The sequence below is a fragment of the Bombina bombina genome, chromosome 2, assembly GCF_027579735.1.
Source record: "Bombina bombina isolate aBomBom1 chromosome 2, aBomBom1.pri, whole genome shotgun sequence".
Lineage (NCBI taxonomy): Eukaryota > Metazoa > Chordata > Amphibia > Anura > Bombinatoridae > Bombina > Bombina bombina.
In genome coordinates this window covers 99578398-99602108 of record NC_069500.1, presented here as the reverse complement: position 1 = coordinate 99602108, position 23711 = coordinate 99578398, and the positions used below count along the sequence as shown (strand labels likewise).

At 35.7% G+C, this 23711-nt stretch overlaps 1 protein-coding gene across 3 annotated transcripts in view; it reads right to left on the bottom strand.

Moving 5' to 3' along the window:
- The window catches only part of RAI14 (retinoic acid induced 14), a 484372-nt gene that overhangs the window by 457986 nt on the left and 2675 nt on the right, over positions 1-23711 (bottom strand). Inside the window, exon 2 of one of the 3 annotated variants that reach the window (XM_053701194.1) lies at positions 10713-10745. The exons of the other annotated variants lie outside the window; for them this stretch is intronic. The gene's annotated coding sequence lies outside the window, so the exon portion shown is untranslated. The remainder of the gene's footprint in view (positions 1-10712; positions 10746-23711) is intronic. 3 annotated transcript variants of the gene reach the window in all.

Below are 23711 nucleotides of genomic sequence, written 5' to 3'. Positions count from 1 at the left end.
GTAGTATGTCACTGTCTGGCGTCCCGCATAAAAAGAGAGAATAGCACTATTTGTATATGAAATAGTGTTAGAGAAGGCTTTGATTTATTGTATAACTAGGTGTGGTTAAAGTGCTGCTCTGCACAAAATAACTGCAGCAGTTTGATTCATTTCATGGTGCACAATAATGTGTGTGCTTTATACATGTTGAAAGCTATAAGACATGATCATCAAAACTGAAATGCATATTAGCTGTGATCAGAAACATTTTTGCACATGTATGCTCCTAAGGTTATCACTGTTTTAATGATTTTTACAGTGCATGAAACACAAAGCACATCTTCATACTGTATGCACGTGAACTGACAGCTTGCGTCCGCTCAGAGAGCTGGCTTTGACTCAGAGATGATGTTATATAACATTTTATGTTTAAGAACATTTCATATATACAAATAATAACAACAACAATTATATATATATATATATATATATATAGTGGTTGTCTTCAGACAGGACTCAAAGTGATTTCCAATTTACATAAGAGGGTTTGAATTTAGAGATTTTAGTCTTGAGTCTTTGTTTAAAAATGTCCAGGGAACGGGTTTCTTTCACAGAGCTAGGGAGACTGTCCCATAAAGATGGAACGTCATGGCTAAAAGCTCATGCACATTTTTGGTGAATTCTTGGCACATTTACCTTGCTGATCGAAGAGTGTGGAGTTGGTACATAGGGCACCAGTAATTTTTTTTGGTCCCTGAGGGTGCTTTGTAAAACAGCAAGCCTATCTTGAATAGTTTGCTCAATTTTATTGGCAACCAGTGCAGGGAGTGGAGGGTGGGGGTCACATGACATTTTGACTGGCCAATCAGAAGCCTTGCTGCAGAGTTTTGTACTAACTAACTTTTCTGTGACTGTTTCAAGAGTGTTACATTTCTCTCCACCAGACACAGGAATGTATTAACTCCACCCTTTTCCCTTAATCAAAAGTGAAGGAAGTTTCCTCCCTGCTAGCAGTGTTTCTGGTCAATGGAAAGGAGACCTGGCATTGTTGTTTCTTATTGTGTGCATAAGTGGTTTAGTGAAACACAGCAGTGTCAGTAGAATCCCTCACACAAGTTTTTGCCCATGCACCTTGTCAACATATAGGGGGAAGGGTGAGGAAAACCATGTAGAGCAGAAGCAGGAAACAGAAGCCAATATAATGATTTTGTTTTTTGTACAAACGTCCTCATTTAAAGTGATGTGAAACAACAAATAAAAACATAGAATACTTGATCCTAAAAGTTCCTTTGTCTGCAGCGTATGCCGCGCTGAGCTCCTCAGGCCGCCCGCAGTAGAACGCTATTTTTCAATGAGGTTTCATTCCCACCTCTTAGCCAATAGCCATGCGACCCAGTTGGCATTATGCTGTATGGCTAGCACGCTATTGGCTAATATCACCTTTAATGAAAATAGTGTTCTGCTGTAGGCGGCCTAAGGCGCTCAGCGCAGCGAATGCTACAGGCAAATAAAAGGAACTTTCAGCATTATTTTACATACTTCATGACTGAAAGTTCCCTTTATTTGTTGCACTGGTAAATCCTACGGTTCACAAACACTACGATTTATCATCACTTAAAGTCTATGGGGATGTTTGCATATAAATCATTTGATAAGCTTTTCTAAAGGATTGTGATTAAAGGGCCAGTAAATACAGTAGACTTGCATAAAGAACAAATGCATGATAAATTAGTAAATTAGTAAATTATTTTCATGCAAATTTCAAAGTTATGTCTATTTCCACTCCCCCTGTACCATGTGACAGCCATCAGCCAATCACAAATGCATATAGGTATATTCTGTGAATTCTTGCACATGCTCAGTAGGAGCCTGTGACTCAAAAAGTGTAAATATAAAAATACTGTGCACATTTTGTTAACTGAAGTGATTTGGAAAGTTGTATAAAATTGCTGCTCTTTCTGAATCATGAAAGTTTAATTTTGACTGAGTGTCCCTTTAAGATTGTAAACTGTCTAGGGCGCAGTGCCCTGTAATCTTTCTGCCCCAATCTTGGCTTTATTTATTGTATCTGCTGTATAGCAGCTCTGTATAATCTGCTGGGGCATTACAGATATTGTAGTGTTTATTTCATTACTACAAACATAACAACTGAGAAACTGCATACAAAATAATAACTCGCCTTCTCTCTTCTCTAGTTTGAGGCATGAGCCATTTTTTTTTTAACCCTTTAGTATTGCAAGATAAAGCTGCTAAATGAATCCAGCACACTAAAAATACATTGTCATAAAATAAAACCAATAAACTATGTTGTAGGTTACACTCTGGTGGCGTGATCATGTGCTTATCACCTCTTAGAGAACTTCTTTTTTTACTTCGCTATTTCTGGCTTCCTAAAGAGAAGTTCTATTGCAAAAATTAAATTAAATTAAAGGGATAGCCTAGTCAAAATTAATCGTTCATGATTCAGATAGAGCATGTCATTTTAAGTAACTTACTAATTTACTCCTATTATCAATTTTTCTTCGTTATCTTGGTATCTTTATTTGAAAAATCAAGAATGTAAGCTTAGGAGCCGGCCCATTTTTGGTTCAGCACCTGGGTAGTGCTTGCGGATTGTCGTTTAAAGGGACACTGTACCCAAAAATTTTCTTTTGTGATTCAGATTGAGCATGAAATTTTAAGCAAATTTCAAATTTACTCCTATTATCAAATTTTCTTCATTCTCTTGGTATCTTTATTTGAAATGCAAGAATGTAAGTTTATTTACCGGCCCATTTTTGGTGAACAACCTGGGTTGTCCTTGCTGATGCCTTCTTTTTCAAGTAATGATAGCAAGAGAACGAAGAAAAATTGATAATAGGAGTAAATTAGAAAGTTGCTTAAAATTGCATGCTCTTTCTGAATTCCAAAAGAAAAAATTTGGGTTCAGTGTCCCTTTAAATGTAGCCACCAATCAGCAAGCGCTACCCAGGTTCTGAACCAAAAATGGGTCGACTCCTAAGCTTACATTCTTGCTTTTGCAAATAAAGATACCAAGAGAATGAAAAAAATTATAATAGGAGTAAATTTGAAAATTGCATGCGCTCTCTCTCACTGGTTTTCAAACCCATCCTCAGTCCTCCCTAACAGGCCACATTTTGAGGATATCTGAACTGGAGCACATGTGAAATAATCAGATGATTAGTAAACATGGTTATTTTTATCTGCTCATCCAAAGTAATACTGAAAACTTGGCCTGTAGGTGAGGCCTGAGGACAAGTTTGAAAACCAGTGCTCTAACTGAATCTTGAAAGTTTAATTTTGACTAGACTATCCCTTTAAATACATAATTTAAAGGGACATTACACACTGGAATTTTCTTTGCATAAATGTTTTGTAGATGATCCATTTATATAGTCCATTTGGATAGTTATGCTTATTTTTAAATAACATTGCTCTGATTTTCAGACGCCTAACTAAGCCCCAAAGTTTTATGAGAATACAGACGAATACCTACTCCAGCTTGCTTCTGTTTGTGTAAATGGTCTTTTCATATGCAAAAGAAGGGGGAGGGGAGAGTGTCTGCTATTTCCCACTTGCAGTGGTTGTTCCAGTAACCTTTTAAACAAAGCTAAACTGGAAGCTTCTAAGTAAGTTTTTAAATGGTTTTATACTGGAATATTATATCATTATCTGTGCATATTATTCTTTATAGAAGGGGGTCTATTACATGCAGTTATATGAAAATTGGTGTATACTGTCCCTTTAAATCATACACCTGTCATAATCCCCTACCATTCTTAATCAGGCCCTAGTTAGTGACATATGAGTTCCTGATTGGTTGACAGACAATGGCTTAGGTGTGCAACTTTAAAGCTAAATAAAGAAATACGTTTTTAAATGTTAAAATAGAAAGTCCTTTATGATGAACAACACAACTATTGTACTATTATAAATAGGGTTGCCACATCAGCCATGAGCCTAATTATAAAGTCTTTTTACAATGCATATTCATTACAATGTAACATGCTGGATATCCATTTGACCTCCAGTGGGTTAATGGGAGTGAATTCAAGTTAATGAATAGGTGCAGACATTTCTAGAGGTTAAAAGTCATGTTTATACAGCTTTATATTTCTACACCTTAATGTGCAATGTTTATTCAGCTTTATATTTCTTTACCTTCACCATCTTATTAAAATACAAATTATACTGACAAAAATGTTTATAATCATATAAGTATATTTTACCACTGGACTTTAACTACTATATAAAAATGATTTATGAGACAACTGCTCTAATCAATATTTTTAATGAATCAACATTAATTAGTGGCTGGTAAGTGCAATGTAGTGAAATGCTAAGCAATCGTACTACATTTCATTTTGCTTAGCAGTTGTGGAATTTGATTTTAATTTTTTCTTTTAAATATCAATTTAGTTATTAGTGTCAGACAATTTGTATCCTGTTGTGATACAAGCGCTCTTACTAAAGCTTTGTCATTATTCCGTCACTCAAGTAGCAGAACTATTCTGCTGTTAAATTATTTTTTTAACAAATGCAGACTTTGTCATACAATTGCTCAAAGACCAGATCTATTTCAGTATATATTATTACTAAAAATGTGGCAGACGCTATTCTAAATCAGCATGGAAATTATTTTTAAAATTATTCATTTCCTGAGCATAGGCAACTGTTATATTAAAAGTTTTTTTTTTTTTTTTTTTTTTAATTTAAAAATAACTTGGTTTTCTCACAGCCTGTCCAGGATGCTAATCTACCTATAAACAAAGAAAGGCAATGAAGCCATTCAGGAACTGGATCATGCTAGCCATTATGAGCTATATAAAAATAAATATCTAAAAAAAAAAAAAAAAAAAAAACTGTAAAAAAAACTTTATCAACTGATCTACAAAATTTTCATAGACTTAAATGGTGAATTTTTTTAATTTTATTTTTTAAAGAAAAATCTCTAGATAAACTTTTCTAAAGGATTATGACTGGCCCAGTATTGCTTTAAATTCATGATTCAGATAAAATTTACGTGCATTCGTGTCATTTCATTTTAAAACAATTGCAGAATATGGCCGCCGCTAGCAGAATTTTTTTTTTTGCGAAGCCAGATTTCTATCTTGTGAAAGCACAACACAAAGATCTGTGCAAAACCAGATCTTTGTGAGATGCAATTTCACAAGAACAAAATTCGTCTCTAAAAAGGGTCGAATGCTGGTGGCGTTGGCCAATGTTGGAATTCGTTTTAAAAAGAATTACACAAATGCACATGTCTAACTTCTTTTATCAATTGTACTTCATTCTCTTGGTAGCTGAACACATTGGGTGAGCCAATGACAAGAGACATATGTGCAGTCACCCTTCAGCAGCGCTTTGCTGCTCCTGAGGCTACACCTATTGACCACCTGGGAAATGCCCATGGACGTCCCAGATACCCCTAGAGATCTTCTATAACCCCAGCCCTCCTGCAAATGGCCCCAATCACAAGTTACTAGCGGCCATTGCCCACAAGCTTTTAACCTCGCACATTCTGGAAATAATCCAGCAGATGTTGGGAAGTATGATTACCATATGTATCCTTGTCTTCTTTGTGACACTGAGCTAAATACATAGACATAGGTTAAGATGCCGAGGGGTCTTGTTGAGAGATCTTGTTTGAAATTCATGAGGCTCGTCTCATCTATCTTTTCCGGTGTTCCTTGCCTTTAACCTATATAGTTGTGTCAAGAGCCAAGTTAGAAAATATCTTGCTCTGCTGACAACATGGAACAACAATTATAACACTATTGTAAAAGGACCATTAAATGCAGTAGAACAAGTTCACAATAAAATCAATAGTACTCTGAATTTTAAATGAGCAATAGATTTTTTTTCTAAGAAATTTAAAAATGTCCTCTAAATTTGCCAACCTCCTGTATCATGTGATGACCATCAGCCAATCACAGATTCATACGTAGTAAACACTTGCACATGCCAAGTAGGCGCTGGTGCCTCATAAAATATACATATAAAAAAAAGACTGATTGCAACTTTATAATGGATGTAAGCTGGAAAGTCTTAAAATGTCAAGCTCTTTCACAAAAGTTTAATTTTGAATTTAGTGTCTCTTTAAAAGGAGCCGTAAATACAGTAACAGTAGAATAGCACAATCAACAAATGCATAATAAAAATACAATGCAAAATCACTCAGTCTGAATTTCAAATGAGTATTAGATTTTGTCAACATGGAACATGTGACAGCCATCAGCCAATCAGAAAATGCATATATACGTAAATGCTGTGAATTCTTGCACATGCTCAGTAGGAGCTGGCACCTCAGAAACTATGTCTATAAAAAGACACATTTTGATAATGGAAGTGAACTGGAAAGTTGTTTTTTTTTAATTAAATGAGTTATATAAATGTTTGTAATTGTATATAAACATTATTTACATGATAGAGGCATCGCAAAACCTCAAAAAAGTGAATAAGGGTCATGTCTGGGCGTTTTCGTGGCGTTCTAGAAACTTTTATTTGGCTTTTACACCTAAACTTTTTTCAAGCTTGTGGAATTCCTAAGGTCTTTATTTCCCTGTGAAGTAACTAGTCTTACGGTTAAGTCTCATTTTTTCAAAGCTTTCAAAAGGGGTCTTCATTTAATTTAATTTTTTACCATTTTCCTTTTTCTTTGGCGTTTTTGTAATCATGGTATCTTTTACAGAGAAACTCGTTCTATGACGTGATGGAGCTAATCTCAAAACTAGCGACTCTTATGAGGGGCGGCTAAAAATCTTTATAAATTCCAGAATTTTCAACTTGTAAATGTTGGATGAGTTTTTTTTAGTGAGATAGTTTCAGGAATTGAAGCTAGGTCATTATTTCCTAAACACATTCCCTTTGCATACAGGATGTATTTATGTATCGTTTGGATATGGATTGATACCACACTAAGTTCCCCTCAGCTCAGATAAGTTTAGCTTTGGACACATAAGAAGCTACATAACACTTACATTTTCAAAACAGCAGGAATTTATCTGCTTATTGAAGTTACAGACAGAAGATTTTACTGCGCTCCCATACTCAGACAGAAAAGAATTTCTGCCGTTTTATGATGTTCTGAACTTCATACCACAACTATAAAATAAATGACCTCTTTTCCCTTTCAATAAACAAAATTATAAAACCTTTGCTGACAACGTGAAGTGGTACATAGCACGGCTATGTTGATCTTGATAGCAAGAGCAGAGACAATAAACTCAAAGTTGAATTCCCCATAAAAAAGTTTAATTATTTAAAGTAAAAAACAAAAAAAAAACTCTGCAATACACATTCATTATTTATTTTAACTGCTATTCCTTGTAACTTAAAGCTGACAATTGCAGTTTTTTTACTCCTCCAAAGAGCCTAAGAGCATTCTGTAGAATTCTAGTGCACAGACTGCACAATGATTGGTTGCCATTCACAGTGCTCATTTATATTTGTCCCTAATAGATCAAAGCAAGATAGGTCAAGCAAACAACACTAAAGGGGCTTTTCAAGTGGTCTGTCCTTGGAATGCAAAACAATGCAATTGCTGTTAACAAATTTAAATTTTAAATGCTTCTGATATATTTACTTTGTATACAGATCTATTGCAATATATATATATATATTGATTTCTGATGCATAGATAAAGAAAAATTACTTTAACCAAAAGCACTAACGTCCTCCTTCTAATCGAGATTTTAGGGTCCCCCACACTGCAGAACACCCCCTGACTTCACCATGTGCAGTTATAGTGATGTTACAGTATTTAATGTTAATGTTCTCTTTCCAGTTTTCATGTAATTTGCAGGACCCTCCCCAACTGGTGCCTTAATCCCAGTGTCCCACATTTCAATAGTATACTAATATTTTAAGGAACAGTGAAGTCAAATTAAACTTCAATGATTCAGGTAGAGCATGCAATCTTAAACATCTTTTAAATGTACTTGTATTATCTAATTTACTTTGTTTTCTTGGTATCGTTTGTTGACAAGCATACCTAGGTATGCTCAGGAGTTTTAATGCACTGCTGGGAGCTAAATGCATTGGTGGATGCACATATAAGCCTCTTGTCATTGGCTCACCTGTGTTCATCTAGCTCCCAGTAGTTCAATACCATTCTTCAGCAAAGGATGAATGAAGCAAATTTGATAATAGAAGTACATTGACAAGTTGTTTACATTTGTATGCTCTATCTGTCCCTTTAAGTCCCTTCCAGGAATGCCCAAACCTTTCTCTATAACACAAAGACGCTGCTCTTGGACCATCTATATTCCACCCTGGAACGTTCATTCTGTACATGGACCAACCAGACTCTGCCTCTAGCCTATTTAAGCCCGGTCTTGGATTACAAAATAGAAATGAGGTATGAGAATGTGAGTTCACCGAGGGTCTCACATATATTAAAGAGGAGCTTGAATTGATAGGAAATTTGCTGTGGTTTTCTCTTTCTCAGATCCTAAAAGTTTATATAGAGACCCAGTCACTACTGATGACCACATTACTTTATACTCACACTGATGACAATAATACAGAGACCCAGTCACTACTGATGACCACATTACTTTATACTCACACTGATGACAATATTACAGAGGCCCAGTCACTACTGATGACCACATTACTTTATACTCACACTGATAACAATAATACAGAGGCCCAGTCACTACTGATGACCACATTACTTTATACTCACACTGATAACAATAATACAGAGGCCTAGTCACTACTGATGACCACATTACTTTATACTCACACTGATGACAATAATACAGAGACCCAGTCACTACTGATGACCACATTACTTTATACTCACACTGATGACAATAATACAGAGACCCAGTCACTACTGATGACCACATTACTTTATACTCACACTGATGACAATAATACAGAGGCCCAGTCACTACTGATGACCACATTACTTTATACTCACACTGATGACAATATTACAGAGGCCCAGTCACTACTGATGACCACATTACTTTATACTCACACTGATGACAATAATACAGAGGCCCAGTCACTACTGATGACCACATTACTTTATACTCACACTGATGACAATAATACAGAGACCCAGTCACTACTGATGACCACATTACTTTATACTCACACTGATGACAATAATACAGAGGCCCAGTCACTACTGATGACCACATTACTTTATACTCACACTGATGACAATATTACAGAGGCCCAGTCACTACTGATGACCACATTACTTTATACTCACACTTATGATGACAATAATACAGAGGCCCAGTCACTACTGATGACCACATTACTTTATACTCACACTGATGACAATAATACAGAGGCCCAGTCACTACTGATGACCACATTACTTTATACTCACACTGATGACAATAATACAATAACATTAAATTGGATTCTTTTTCATTTTAGTCAAAATCCAATTTATTGCCATTAATGAATTTAAAAGGACATTGTACACTACATCTTTCTTTGCATAAATGTTTTGTAGATGATCACAGTGTCAGATGCATACTCGCGTTTACAGACCCCTGCTGGCTCCTGTTTATGTTGTTATCTGTCTTTTCATATGCAGGGAAGGGGAATATCTGATCTTCTTGTTTTCCCAGCCCCTTTCACTGGGTGTCCCGGCCTTACCTCATCATCAGTGCTAAACTGGGAGCTTCTAAGTTTTTAAACGGTTTTATACTAGATATTTAGATGAGTATCTGTGCATATTCTTCTTTATAGTAGTGTCTATTACATACAGTTATAGGAAAATTGGTGTACACTGTCCCTTTAAAAAATGCATTGTTCCTGAAATGTACAAATGGAATGCAATGGACTGCTTTTTCAATAAAACAAAATCACTAATGGCTCAGTGGTTTGGACAATCACTTAAAACCCCCTGACGGGTGTGGCCCCAATGCTGTGTGGCTGTGATCTAAATGATTTTAGCGACAAACTGTACTATTGCATATAAAGTGCTCATGGTCCACAGTATTTGTGGTTGCATGCTGCAGTATTGCATTAACAGAGCTGATTGTGGAGATCTCTGTCCTAATATATTACTTCTATAATTTTTCTTCTAACTGCTCTCATCAAACAACTAAGGGCTGCATTTATCAAACACAGGTGGACAGGGGCATAAATAATCGCTCCTGTCCGCCCGACCTCTCCTCTGGCGGGCAGCAATCAGCTGATTGAATTTAAAAGTTCCCACCCCCTGCCTGCGCAGAGCCAATCACGTGTGAGCAGGAGCTGTCAATCTCCCTGGTTGGACGAGACTGGGGAGATTGAAAAGAGGTGGAGAACAGGGTAGGGAAGACCGCTGCTTGATAAATACTGACTGCAGGTTCAGAAGGGCTTGATAAATCGACAAACCTACACACACTTCTGAAACAAACAGCCCACTTGAACCATAAATTCTCACTTCCCTATTGTATCAACCAAACCCTTTCATCTCTTTGTGATAAGTTCTCTAGATCCTCATATGTTCTCACTTTTTAAAAAATTGTTCTTTAAATATTAAATAGATTTCTTGAACCTATCGCATAACTGCATAAAATGCCTGAATCAGAAAACTGCACAAAGGTGTAACGTTTCTGTGGAATTCCTTTAAAAAAATGTTTTTTGTTTTTAAGAGTAGTCATGAGTTACATGATCTACAAAAACTGACAGCAGATAAGCACAGTTTGGTTATCTAAACAGCCAACTCTTTCCTGAAGAGAAACAAAGAAATAGCATCAAATTGTAATACTCACAGAGCAAAAGTACCAACGTATTTTTCTTTGTGACTAAAAAAAAAAAAAAAAAAAGTGCATGTGATACCCAAATTTGAATAAAAAAAAAAAAAATACTACTTAATATTTATATCTATCTATCCACTTATACACATAAACATACAAAACAGATATGAATAAGTAACCTTTTTGAGTTTTAGTTTTATCAAGTCCTAAACAAGCCTATACTTGTGTAAAAAATATTTGTGCAATTTAGCTTATGTTTACAAAAAGAAACGCTACCATAATCATTAATGTTATGGCTAAAACGCCTAATATAAGTTGCTCAAGAAATATTTCATCCTTCACCCCTGAGATTTAGGGCATTAAAAATGTCTAAACTATTTAGTATAGCTTTCTCTCTTTTATTCATAGATAGGAAACACATGCATTTATACACAAGGTATTATTTATATTAGACTTTGTTGCTAATTCCTACAAGTTGACATACATGTCAATCCCATATAACAAAGCAACGTGCGGAAGATTACTGAGACAGTTATACCATGTTAAATCTAAACATATTATAACAGTTATCAATATTAATAAAAGCATTGAGTGTGACTAACTGAAAATGAGAATCAATAAACACTGCATACCTGTTAACCTCTTAAGGACATATGACGGAATTTTTCAGTCATAAAACAATTGAGCAAACTGAAAGCTGTGTCCTTAAAGGGTGAAAGATACTGTTAATTTGTTAAAAACAAAACAGTACAATGGTAAATAATATAGAATGAGTATACAATAAAAAATATATTTAAGCTGTTATTGTTGCAAGGTCAAGAAAACAAAACATGAATGTTTAATAAGTGTAAATAAAAATATGAGCTAAAGTTTAGTTCAAAACTTTGTTAAACAAAAATGGTCAAAACTAGTAAATTCTAGGACACTCTAATATTACTATATCAATAATCAAAAACAGGTTCACATCCTCAAATCCTAAAAAGGGAAACGTAAGGGACTAAAACGCCTAAGGGAAAATATTAAAATCCCAAAACATGAATCACAGCCAGCAGACTGTCTGACCGTGCTCAAGAGGAGGTTTAGAGCCTGCAGATACAAACAGAATATAAAACATGAAATAAATAGATCACACATAGAAGCATTTGCTTTCCGTTATCCCTAGGAAACAATATGCTGAGACCCCTGAGCTGGTTTTACAGCAGGATGAGTCCATTTTTTTTTTCTTCTTAAAAAGGCATAGTAAACACCAAAAATGTTTTTGTTTAAAAAGAGACAATCCCTTTATTTATCATTCCCCAGTTTTGCATAACCAACACTGTTATAGAAATATACTTTTTACCCCTGTAATTACCTTGTATCTAAGCTTCTGCTGACTGCCTCCTTATCTCAGATCTCTGGACAGACTTGCATTTCAGGCAATTAGTGCTGACTCTTAAATAACTCCACGTGCGTGAGCACAATGTTATATATGAAACACAAGAAATATGCCCTCTAGCTGTGAAAAACTGTCAAATTAATTCAGATAGGCATATGAGCCTACCTAGTTTTAGCTTTCAACTCAGAATACCAATAGAACAAAGCAAATTTGATCATAAAAGTAAATTAGAAAGTTGTTTAAAATTACATGCCCTATCTGAATCAAGACAATTTGGACTTTACTATCCTTTTCAATTTCAAATGAATAATTAAAAGGATACTGAACCAAAAACATTTTCTTTCGTGATTGAGATAGAGGGTGAAATTTTAAGCAACTTTCTAATTTACTCCTATTATCATTTTTTCTTTGTTTTCTCGCTATCTTTATTTAAAAAGCAGGAATGTGATGCATAGGAGCTAGCCCATTTTTGGTTGAGAACCTGGGTTATGCTTGCTTATTGGTGGGTAGATGTAAGCCTCCAATAAGTAAGCACTATCCATGGTGCTGAATCTAAAATGGGCTGGCTTCTAAGATTTACATCCCTGCTTTTAAAATAAAGATAGCAAGAGAACAAAGAAAAATTGATAATAGGAGTAAATTAGAAAGTTGCTTAAAATTTTTCGCTCTGAATCATGAAAGAAACGATTTGGGTTCAGTGTCCCTTTAAGTAGCTAGTTATGCATTTTCAAATGCCAATATATTGCCCGGTGGGCTGCGCCAGTTGAGATGCGGGGCCTGTTGCCTTAGCCCGCCCATTATTATTATCCCTGCACATGACGTATGGCTAGCCCCATCTCTCACTGCCTTGCTGTGTCTATGAGCCAGATGCCTGTTATTTTGAGTAACTTTGATTACAAAGGCTGATAATCGATCGGTATTCTTTATTAAGACGTGAACTACAACAGCTTCAATTTCTTTATTACATTTCAAGTTTTTTGCTACTTAAAGGGACATAATACTCATATGCTAAATCACTTGAAACTGATTCAGTATAGCTGTAAAAAGCTAACAGGAAAATATCACCTGAGCATCTCTATGTAAAAAAGGAAGATATTTTACCTCACAATTTCCTCAGCTCACCAGAGTAAGTTCAGTGTAAAAAGTTATACTCAGCTGCAGCCCAGCTGCAGGTAAAACAATAAAAAAAATGAAGAAATGAACAGCAGCCAATCAGCTTCAACAGTGCTGAGTTCATGAACTCTTTTACAGTGATCTCATGAGATTTCATGGTAAACTTCCTTTAAACTGAATAGGGAAATATGATGAGAGTGCACATAAGCTCGCCCCTTCCGCTGTCCCGGGACAGACATACTGATATGCTGCTTAAAAATCCTATACAATGGGATGTGGCTACTGACAAACTTGTGAGGTAAAATATCTTTCTTTTTTACATAGAGATGTTCAGGTGATATTTTCTAGTCAGCTTTTTAAAGCTATGCTGCATCACTTTCAAGTGTTTAAACATTTGGGTATTATGGCCCTTTAAAAGGGAGATGAAGCCCAACATTTTTCTTTCATGATTCAGACAGGTCATATAATTTTAAACAAATTTTCAATTTACTTCTATTATCTAATTTGCTTAATTCTCTTGGTATACTTTGTTGAAGGAGTAGCAATGAATTACTGGGAGCTAGCTAAAAAGGTCAATGATGAGAGGCATATATGTGCAGCCACCAATCAGCAGCTTCTAAGCCTAAATAGGTATACTTTTCAAACAAAGTATACAAAGAAATCAAAACAAATTAGATAATAGAAATACATTGGAAAGTTATTTAAATTTGCATGCTCTATCTAAATCATGAAAGAAAGAAAAATTGTGTTTCATGTCCCTCCAATAGCAACCAATTTACCAAATACAGTGACAGAGGGTGTTACAATTTTTTTTGTAAATCAACCTAGTACATTATACTTGTCAGTTTTGGGGAACAAAAGGAGGGGGGAGCAGGCTGCTAAAATACCTGGGCCTATTTTTGGTCCAAATGTGGCCATATCCGGATTCTTGTTTTTTTTTATTTTACTGCACATTTGCTGTTTGAGAAAGTATAAGGTTAATAAGAGTCAAAGTACTTCTCCTTGGTTCACACATAGAATATCTGTTTGGCAAGTGGATAACCAGATAAATTAACTACAATGTAACCCTGGGCTTTAGGTTGCACAAGCTGAGCCGAATGAATTACAATGTAACCCTGGGCTTTAGGTTGCACAAGCTGAGCCGAATGAATTACAATGTAACCCTGGGCTTTAGGTTGCACAAGCTGAGCCCAATGAATTACAATGTAACACTAGGATTTAGGTTGCACAAGCTGAGCCTAATGAATTACAATGTAACCCTGGGCTTTAGGTTGCACAAGCTGAGCCCAATGAATTACAATGTAACACTAGGCTTTAGGTTGCACAAGCTGAGCCCAATGAATTACAATGTAACACTAGGCTTTAGGTTGCACAAGCTGAGCCTAATGAATTACAATGTAACCCTGGGCTTTAGGTTTCACAAGCTGAGCCTAATGAATTACAATGTAACACTAGGCTTTAGGTTTCACAAGCTGAGCCTAATGAATTACAATGTAACTCTAGGCTTTAGGTTGCACAAGCTGAGCCTAATGAATTACAATGTAACTCTAGGCTTTAGGTTGCACAAGCTGAGCCTAATGAATTACAATGTAACACTAGGCTTTAGGTTGCACAAGCTGAGCCTAATGAATTACAATGTAACACTAGGCTTTAGGTTGCACAAGCTGAGCCTAATGAATTACAATGTAATGCTGGGCTTTAGGTTTTACAAGCTGAGCCTAATGAATTACAATGTAATACTAGGCTTTAGGTTGCACAAGCTGAGCCTAATGAATAACAATGTAACACTAGGCTTTAGGTTTTACAAGCTGAGCCTAATGAATTACAATGTAACACTAGGCTTTAGGTTGCACAAGCTGAGCCTAATGAATTACAATGTAACACTAGGCTTTAGGTTGCACAAGCTGAGCCTAATGAATTACAATGTAACACTAGGCTTTAGGTTGCACAAGCTGAGCCTAATGAATTACAATGTAATGCTGGGCTTTAGGTTTTACAAGCTGAGCCTAATGAATTACAATGTAACACTAGGCTTTAGGTTGCACAAGCTGAGCCTAATGAATTACAATGTAACACTAGGCTTTAGGTTGCACAAGCTGAGCCTAATGAATTACAATGTAATGCTGGGCTTTAGGTTTTACAAGCTGAGCCTAATGAATTACAATGTAACACTAGGCTTTAGGTTGCACAAGCTGAGCCTAATGAATTACAATGTAATGCTGGGCTTTAGGTTTTACAAGCTGAGCCTAATGAATTACAATGTAACACTAGGCTTTAGGTTGCACAAGCTGAGCCTAATGAATTACAATGTAACACTAGGCTTTAGGTTGCACAAGCTGAGCCTAATGAATTACAATGTAATGCTGGGCTTTAGGTTTTACAAGCTGAGCCTAATGAATTACAATGTAACACTAGGCTTTAGGTTGCACAAGCTGAGCCTAATGAATTACAGTGTAATGCTGGGCTTTAGGTTTTACAAGCTGAGCCTAATGAATTACAATGTAACTCTAGGCTTTAGGTTGCACAAGCTGAGCCTAATGAATTACAATGTAACACTAGGCTTTAGGTTTTACAAGCTGAGCCTAATGAATTACAATGTAACACTAGGCTTTAGGTTGCACAAGCTGAGCCTAATGAATTACAATGTAATGCTGGGCTTTAGGTTGCACAAGCTGAGCCTAATGAATTACAATGTAATGCTGGGCTTTAGGTTTTACAAGCTGAGCCTAATGAATTACAATGTAACACTAGGCTTTAGGTTGCACAAGCTAAGCCTAATGAATTACAATGTAATGCTGGGCTTTAGGTTTCACAAGCTGAGCCTAATGAATTACAATGTAACACTAGGCTTTAGGTTGCACAAGCTGAGCCTAATGAATTACAATGTAACCCTGGTATTTAGGTTGCACAAGCTGAGCCTAATGAATTACAATGTAACGCTGGTATTTAGGTTGCACAAGCTGAGCCTAATTAATTACAATGTATTCTTACGAATTACATGTTGTAAACCAGTAATGGGCAACTTCCTACTACAAGGGGAGAAGACCAATATTTTTGAAGAGACACTAAACACCTTGTAATTACACAATATTAATGTTGCCTACTTAATAACATAGCAGCCAGGTCAAAACATTTGTAATTAAAAAGGTACATTGCAGCCAAAACTGGTATCCACATGGATGCATTTCATTACTGAATAGAAGTATTTTTGTTTTACACATGTATTAGCAAAAATGCTTCTAAATAAAAGGTTTCAAAATGCGTATTAAAGTATGTGCCGTGCACCAGCCTTTTAAACACAGAGAGCCTAAGGTGTTGTAGCATGTGATAATGAATGAATTTGTTAAAGGGACAGTCAAATCCAAAACAAACGTTCATGATTCAAATAGGGCATGTAATTTTAAACAACTTTCCATTTTACTTTTATCACCAATTTTGCTTTGTTCACTTGGTATTCTTAGTTGAAAACTAAACCTAGGAGGTTCATATGCTAATTTCTTAGACCTTAAAGGCCACCTCTAATCTGAAAGCATTTTAACAGTTTTTCACCACTAGAAGGCGTAAGTTCATGTGTTTCACATAGATAACATTGAGCTCACGCACGTGAATTTACCGAGGAGTGAGCACTGATTGGCTAAAATGCAAGTCTGTCAAATGAACTGAAATAAGGGGGCAGTCTGCAGAGGCTTAGATACAAGGTAATTACAGAGGTAAAACGTGTATTATTATAACCATTATTATAACGTTGGTTATACAAAACTGGGGAATGGGTAATAAAAGGTTTATCTATCTTTTTAAACAACAACAATTCTAGTGTTGACTGTCCCTTTAACTGCTGACATGATACAGGCCCCACTGGTGCTCTGATCAGCTGCACCTATGTAGCGCTTGCTGATTGGTGGCTACATTTAGCCACCAATATTCAAGCGCTACACAGGTGCTGGACTAAAGATGGGCGGGCTGTTAAGCTTACTTTCCTGCTTTTTTCAAATAAAGATACAAAAAAAACTTGATAAAGGGGGTAAATTATAAAGTTTCTTAAAATTGCTGAATCATAAAACAAACAAAAAATTAGGTTCAGTTTCCCTTTAAAAAACACCTGGTTTCCTGCATTTTTTCCCCCAATAGCCAAACTCCACCTACCAATGCCTTATTTGGAGAAGCCAATCTGTGCTTAAAGAGACACTTTACCCAAAAAAATTCTTTCATATTTAAGGTAGAGAATACCATTTTAAACAGCATTCCAATTTACTTCTATTATCTAATTTGATTCATTCTTTAGATATCCTTAATGAAGAAATAGCAATGCACAATGTGAGCCAATCACAGGAGACATCTATGTGCAGCTACCAATCAACAGCTACTAAGCATATCTAGATATGCTTTCCAGCAAAGAATATCAAGAGAATAAAGCAAATTAGATAAGAGAAGTAAATTAGAAAGTTGTTTATAATTATATGCTCTAAATCATGAAAGAAAAAATTTGGGTTTTATGTCCCTTTAAGTCTGCAGAAGACAAGGTCATTATGTTAGAATTAAAGTGCTAAATTACATGAAAAGAAGGCAAAATAAATAATGAAAGTATATCACCAAGTTGTTTTGATACACATAACTAAACATTTATATTAAAATCTCATGTGTTAACTGTACCTTTTAGCATATAATGTTATGGCTATGAAACATACAATAATATATTTCATAAAATGCTAAGCGGCACAAAGCCAGATTTAGGCAAGGTTGCAGGGTACCCTCTGTCTGCTGTTCTCCCCTCCAGATGGCTCTTTTGAGTTGTGGCAACCTTGTTTGTCCACCCACTAGATTTTGTGGCCCCAGGTAAAAGCGGAACTAGAAGTGTGTGCGTTTGGACTCCTAGTGGGTGGACCCAACTCAAAAGAGCCCTTACATTCTTCGTTCTGCTTTTCCCTGGAGAACGCAAAGACTAGTGCAGTGATCAGCTCCTGGATGCAGTGCAAATCATATCTCAAAATCAGCATCAGAGATGAGTCTCACGTATGGAATAAACTTTTATTAGCAGCAGTACAATGAAGACTGTAAGGGAATGCTTGAGATATGTAAGAAACTGTCCTGAGAGTGACATTAAACACTAAATAAATAGAGAATGAAATATTCAAAGCTAATATTAGTCTGAGAATAATAAGCCGAAGTTCTGTCTAAAATGATATTACTTAAGTAAATATTGAAAAAATAAATGTAAAATTTAAGTGCTAGTACACCAATAAAAAAATTGTTCTCCACCATTGGTAAACAAAAAACGTAAATTATATAATATTAAAGTGATGGTAAATCCCAGTAATATTATAAAATACTTCATGCTGAAAGTTCCATTATTTGCGTGCAGCGTATGCCGCGCTGAGTGCATGAGGCCGCCCTCGGCAGAATGCTATTTTATCATTGAGGTGATGTTAGACAATAGCGTGCTAGCCATACAGCATAATGTTAACTGGGCTGCACAGCTATTAGCCAAGAGGTGGAAAACGTCACCTTATTGAAAAGATAGTGTTCTGCCGTGAAAGGCTTGAGGCACTCAGCGCGGCATACGCTACAGGCAACTAAAGGAGATTTTATACTTTATGACTAAAAGTTCCCTTTATTTGTAGCACTGGTAAATCCACAAACACTAGGAATTACCATAACTTTAACTATCTCAAAAGTAATGAACCAATTTCTTCAAATTTGCCAAGGTAGATTAAAATATCAAATTCTTTATTGAATTACAGGGTCAAATGAATTGTTAAGAAAAACAGAATTACAATAGAACTTTCTACAAACAAACACATTTTATTCCAATTTTAATAAAAAAAGCAAGAAACCTACACACAAAACGCCCAACAGTCCTTAATTATGTGTAATTGTCATGGTTTTGGGGGGTCTGTCCTACTCTTCTTCTTCACACCTTATCTATCCAATTAAAAGGGACAGTCTTCTCCAAAATGTTGATTGTTTAAAAAGATAGATAATCCCTTACCCATTCCCCAGTTTTGTGCAGCCAACATAGTTATATTAATATACTTTTTACCTCCATGATTACCTTGTATCTAAGCTTCTTCTGACAGTCCACTGATCGCATGACTTTTTATTTATTTATTTATCTATTGACTTGCATTTTAGCCAATTAGTGCAGTGTCATGCACAACTCCACGGGAGAGAGCACAATGTTATCTATATGGCCCACGTGAACTATCAGTCTCCTGTTGTGAAAAGCTAATAATAAAGCATGTGATAAGACGCTGTCTGTAGTGGCTTAGAAACAGGTAGAAATGTAGAGGTTTAAATGTTATAAAGTAAATTAATATAACAATGTTGGTTGTACAAAGTTGGGGAATGGATAGTAAAGATGTTATCAATCTTCTTAAACATAACAATGTTGGTGTAGACTGTCCATTTAAGGCCCTAGTTTTACAAACTGAACTAGCAAACTCCTACACCCCACAATGTTAGGACACGCCCCCAGGCAGTCTACCTTCCATGTGTTATCCAGTTACCCCCATAGGCTCCATAAATCTGCTCATGGATTACCCATATATTTATCAGAGAGTCCTGGTTCAACTGCTTAGTGGTCACTGGCGTGAGGAGTGCACACTTGTACTGCTTTAAATGTATATCATGATAGGATAAACCCCTGAGTGGAACTGTGATAAATACTTTGTAAATAGATGGAGAAAACAGCTGCAGCTAAACATGAGACATTTGTTTTAACATTTGTGGTTCCATTTATTTTGTCTAGTTTTTTTTAAAGAGGTTTGTTTTATATACATGAAAAGGAACCAGATTGTTTAATAAGCTTCCAGGAAACAATTAAAGAGCACATTTGTTCTTTTGCTCCATCTTTTTAGTATGAGCCACAAACCAAAGAAAATAATTACTTCTAATGAGTCATCTGCCAGTTACAGGGCAGTGACACAGAGGGATTAATCAATCCCTGTAATTCACAAATACTATGCACCAATCATCAGATTCAAAAACACTTATGTTTACAAGCTTCAAATGATCCTCTACACAGTGTCATTATTAGGACTTGCAGACTATTCATATTACTATTTTATATACAGAGAGAGAAAACAGTTTTTTAAAATCTATTTTATTTTAATCTATTTTAGGACATAAAACTGTTTGTAGTTACAAGATTGTATTGTAGTATTAAAATAAATTAAAGGTAGCAGTCGTGTGAAAAAAAAGTTCAGAATACATAAAAACCTTGTTTGCTGCAATTGTTTTTAATGGACAAACTCTCCCCACAAGCTGTCTCATTTAGTAGAGCCAAGCTGGCTTTGCTACTAGAAAAGTCTTACAACTATAATGTGTTAATAAAACTAACATTGTCTTTACTTCCCTTATCTTATCACCTCTACTGAGGCCAGAGACAGATATGTAACAGGGTTAGGCTTATGAAGTATATAGGTTGCACTTCCAATTCTCAGACATAGAGGAAAATTTCAGGAAAAAGAGCAAAAATAAAAGGTGACGTACAGAGATTAACCATTCCTACAACCGTCACCAGTTGTCATAAAGCCCCTTTACAGACCCTTTCCACTTTAACCAGTTTGTCAAAGCCTAGCCACTCCACGCACGCCTGTGACTTAGTTCAGTGGTTGCAACAATCTCGCTATAGTCTGCACTAGAGTCAGAAAAATGCCTAAACTCCCCTCTAATGCCACCCACACAAAACTATCTCTATGCTGCCACCAATTTAAAATGATATGGATAATCTTAAAGTAAACACAGACTAACAGATTAAAAAAAAATCACAAAACACAATTTGGCATAAAGCAATCTAAAAATATAGTACTGCTATTACTAGTCTCTTCAGTAAAATGGTTCAAATATTAGACAAAGACAAAAACTTAAAGTGATGGTAAATCCTAGCGTTTGCGAAACTCTAGGATTTACCATTGGAACAAATAAAGGGGACTTTCAGTCATGCTGTGAGGTGACGTTTATACCTCTTAACAAATAGCCATATGCTCCTACATTTAGACACCAATCAGCAAGCCCTAGCTAGGTGCTGAACCAAAGATGGGCCAGCTCGTAAGCTTACATTCCTGTTTTTTCAAATAAACACAAAGAAAAATTGATAATAGGAGTCAATTATAAAGTTGCTTAAAATTGCATGCTCTATCTGAATCATAAAAGAAAAAATTGGGTTCAGTATCCCTTTAAGATATCCTAGAGTTTCCCCTTTAATCAACATCAGGTTTGTGTCTTGATAGGGACACTGTTTTCTGTTCCACTTATCTGGAAAAACTAAATAATTAACACACAGAGAAAATAAAAACGTTAATCTCTTACAACCTAAAATCATGAGGTCTTCATGACAATAAATAAAGTAATATACAAAATAACATTTTACAGTCTCAAAAGCCAGGGAAGAGCAGAGGTTGCACCACTAAAGCAAGTGGGAACGCTCTCCTTACCTTACTTATTGCTACAGGAATGACTAAAGCATTATTCTGGAACAGGCACATAAGCATGGAACAGGCAAGTCACATGGTCATGGAACAGGCAAGTCACATGGTCATGGAACAGGCAAGTCACATGGTCATGGAACAGGCAAGTCACATGGTCATGGAACAGGCAAGTCACATGGTCATGGAACAGGCAAGCCTGAAGATGATCTAGCTTTTTCACTGAGCAGTGCTTTGCACATTACACTCATTTGGGACTAGAATGTCATTAAATGGACGTCTGTACATATATGGCGCAGGAATTTGAAGTTTTCTTTATTTTTTAATGTCAAAAACCAGGTGTGACCTTGCCTATCCCTTATTGCATGCTTATTGGGTGTACACAAGTTTGTTGCGGTCTGCCTTTACCTTCCACATCTTAGGCACTCAGATAAAAAAGGAAACCATATTGATTTTTGTGCTGGAGCTATATAGATCACAGGTACACAAATACATTTATTACAATATGATACCTATAAAAATCAATGGAAGAACATGTTAACTTATTCCAAACTTTAATTCGCAATCAACTTGAAAAGCATGGAAATTCATAAATTAAACTCCCATGCAGAATGTAATAATATAATAATACCATAAATATTATTTGATGGGGGGGGGGGGTTAATTTAGGTATTTCAATGCTTTTAAATGTTAAAAAAGAACTCTGGTATTAACATACTTTTATGCTATTGAATAATAAAATACTCTTGTAACTGTTGTAATTGTCCAATAAAAGCAGCCATTATGGAACAGTGTAACACCACACTATAGCTCACGTAGTTCAGGTAATACTTTATTCCCATGTTTAATTTAGATACAGCATCATCTAACCAAACTAACCTCAAAAAGGGAACACAGAACAATGTGAGGACGAATCATCAAACTCATTTATCTGTTGACCGTAGCTGTTACTATTTTGAATGTGTGTCTCAGATAGTGACTGCGTGAACATATGTCCCAGTCTCATGAGTCATACAGCACTTGACATTTTTGTGAACTTTGCTGCTAGGCTCTCAAATCTAAGCCCTTTACCATTTTTACTAAAGTTATAGAGTTACGAAATTGTACTCACAATTATTTGTTGTTGTTATTTTTTAGGTGAGCCCGGTACAAATGTAATTATGGTTCCTGAACTTCCTCTCATTGGACACAATAAAGGAAGAAAATTATGACAGAGAAAAACAAAACACTTAAATCATTTAAGCTGTTTGTACCTGCATTAGTTGTATAAAATATCTGAAACTTGGGAATTTCAATTCCATTTAAAAGTGGACTCCAGAACTTAAAAAGGGACTGTTTACTCAAAAAAATATCTCCTCTTTAAATTGTTCCCAATGATCCATTTTACCTGCTGAAGTGTATTAAACTGTTAACAAGTAGTTAATTTACCCGTATTTCCGCATTTGAAATGGCTGATTAAGCCTATGGAATCCCAACCTATACTGAAAGTTTCTATACTAAAGTCTAGGCTATTAACATGCCTATGTAAATACAGCCAGCAGAATAAATTACACTCCAAGCAGGAATAATAAAATTTTAATTTTCCTTTGTTCTCTCTAAGTATTGAGCTTTGGTTTACAAACAGATATAAGATAAGGAAGCAAGTGTGTGTGTACACAAAGTGATAACATAATGAGATCTCATTTTACCTGCAAGCTCAACCAATTTTAATAGGCTGTGGTTTCAAAGCACAAAACCAGCTAATTCATATACACATAAACCTTAAAATGCAACTTCTCATATTTTTTTTTTTATGTAGATGGTATAACAAGTCATTGAAAATACATGAAAGGAAAAGCAATTTTACAGTATTACTGTAAAAAATTTCCAGTCTGGGCCTACAGTATAACACTGCTAGATTCCAGAAAGTCACTGGCTGCACAATCAAGTGACCCATTTATACCAGTCCTTAATTTGCCTCGGCAAAGAAGGAAACCTATGTTACAGAAAGGCACCACCCAATGCTTTATGGACAGCAAATAGCTCAAATAAAAAGCTCAACGCATTTCAGCTGACACAGATGCCTTTTTCAAGAGCCTTGATGTAGCGTGTTACTTTCTTGAA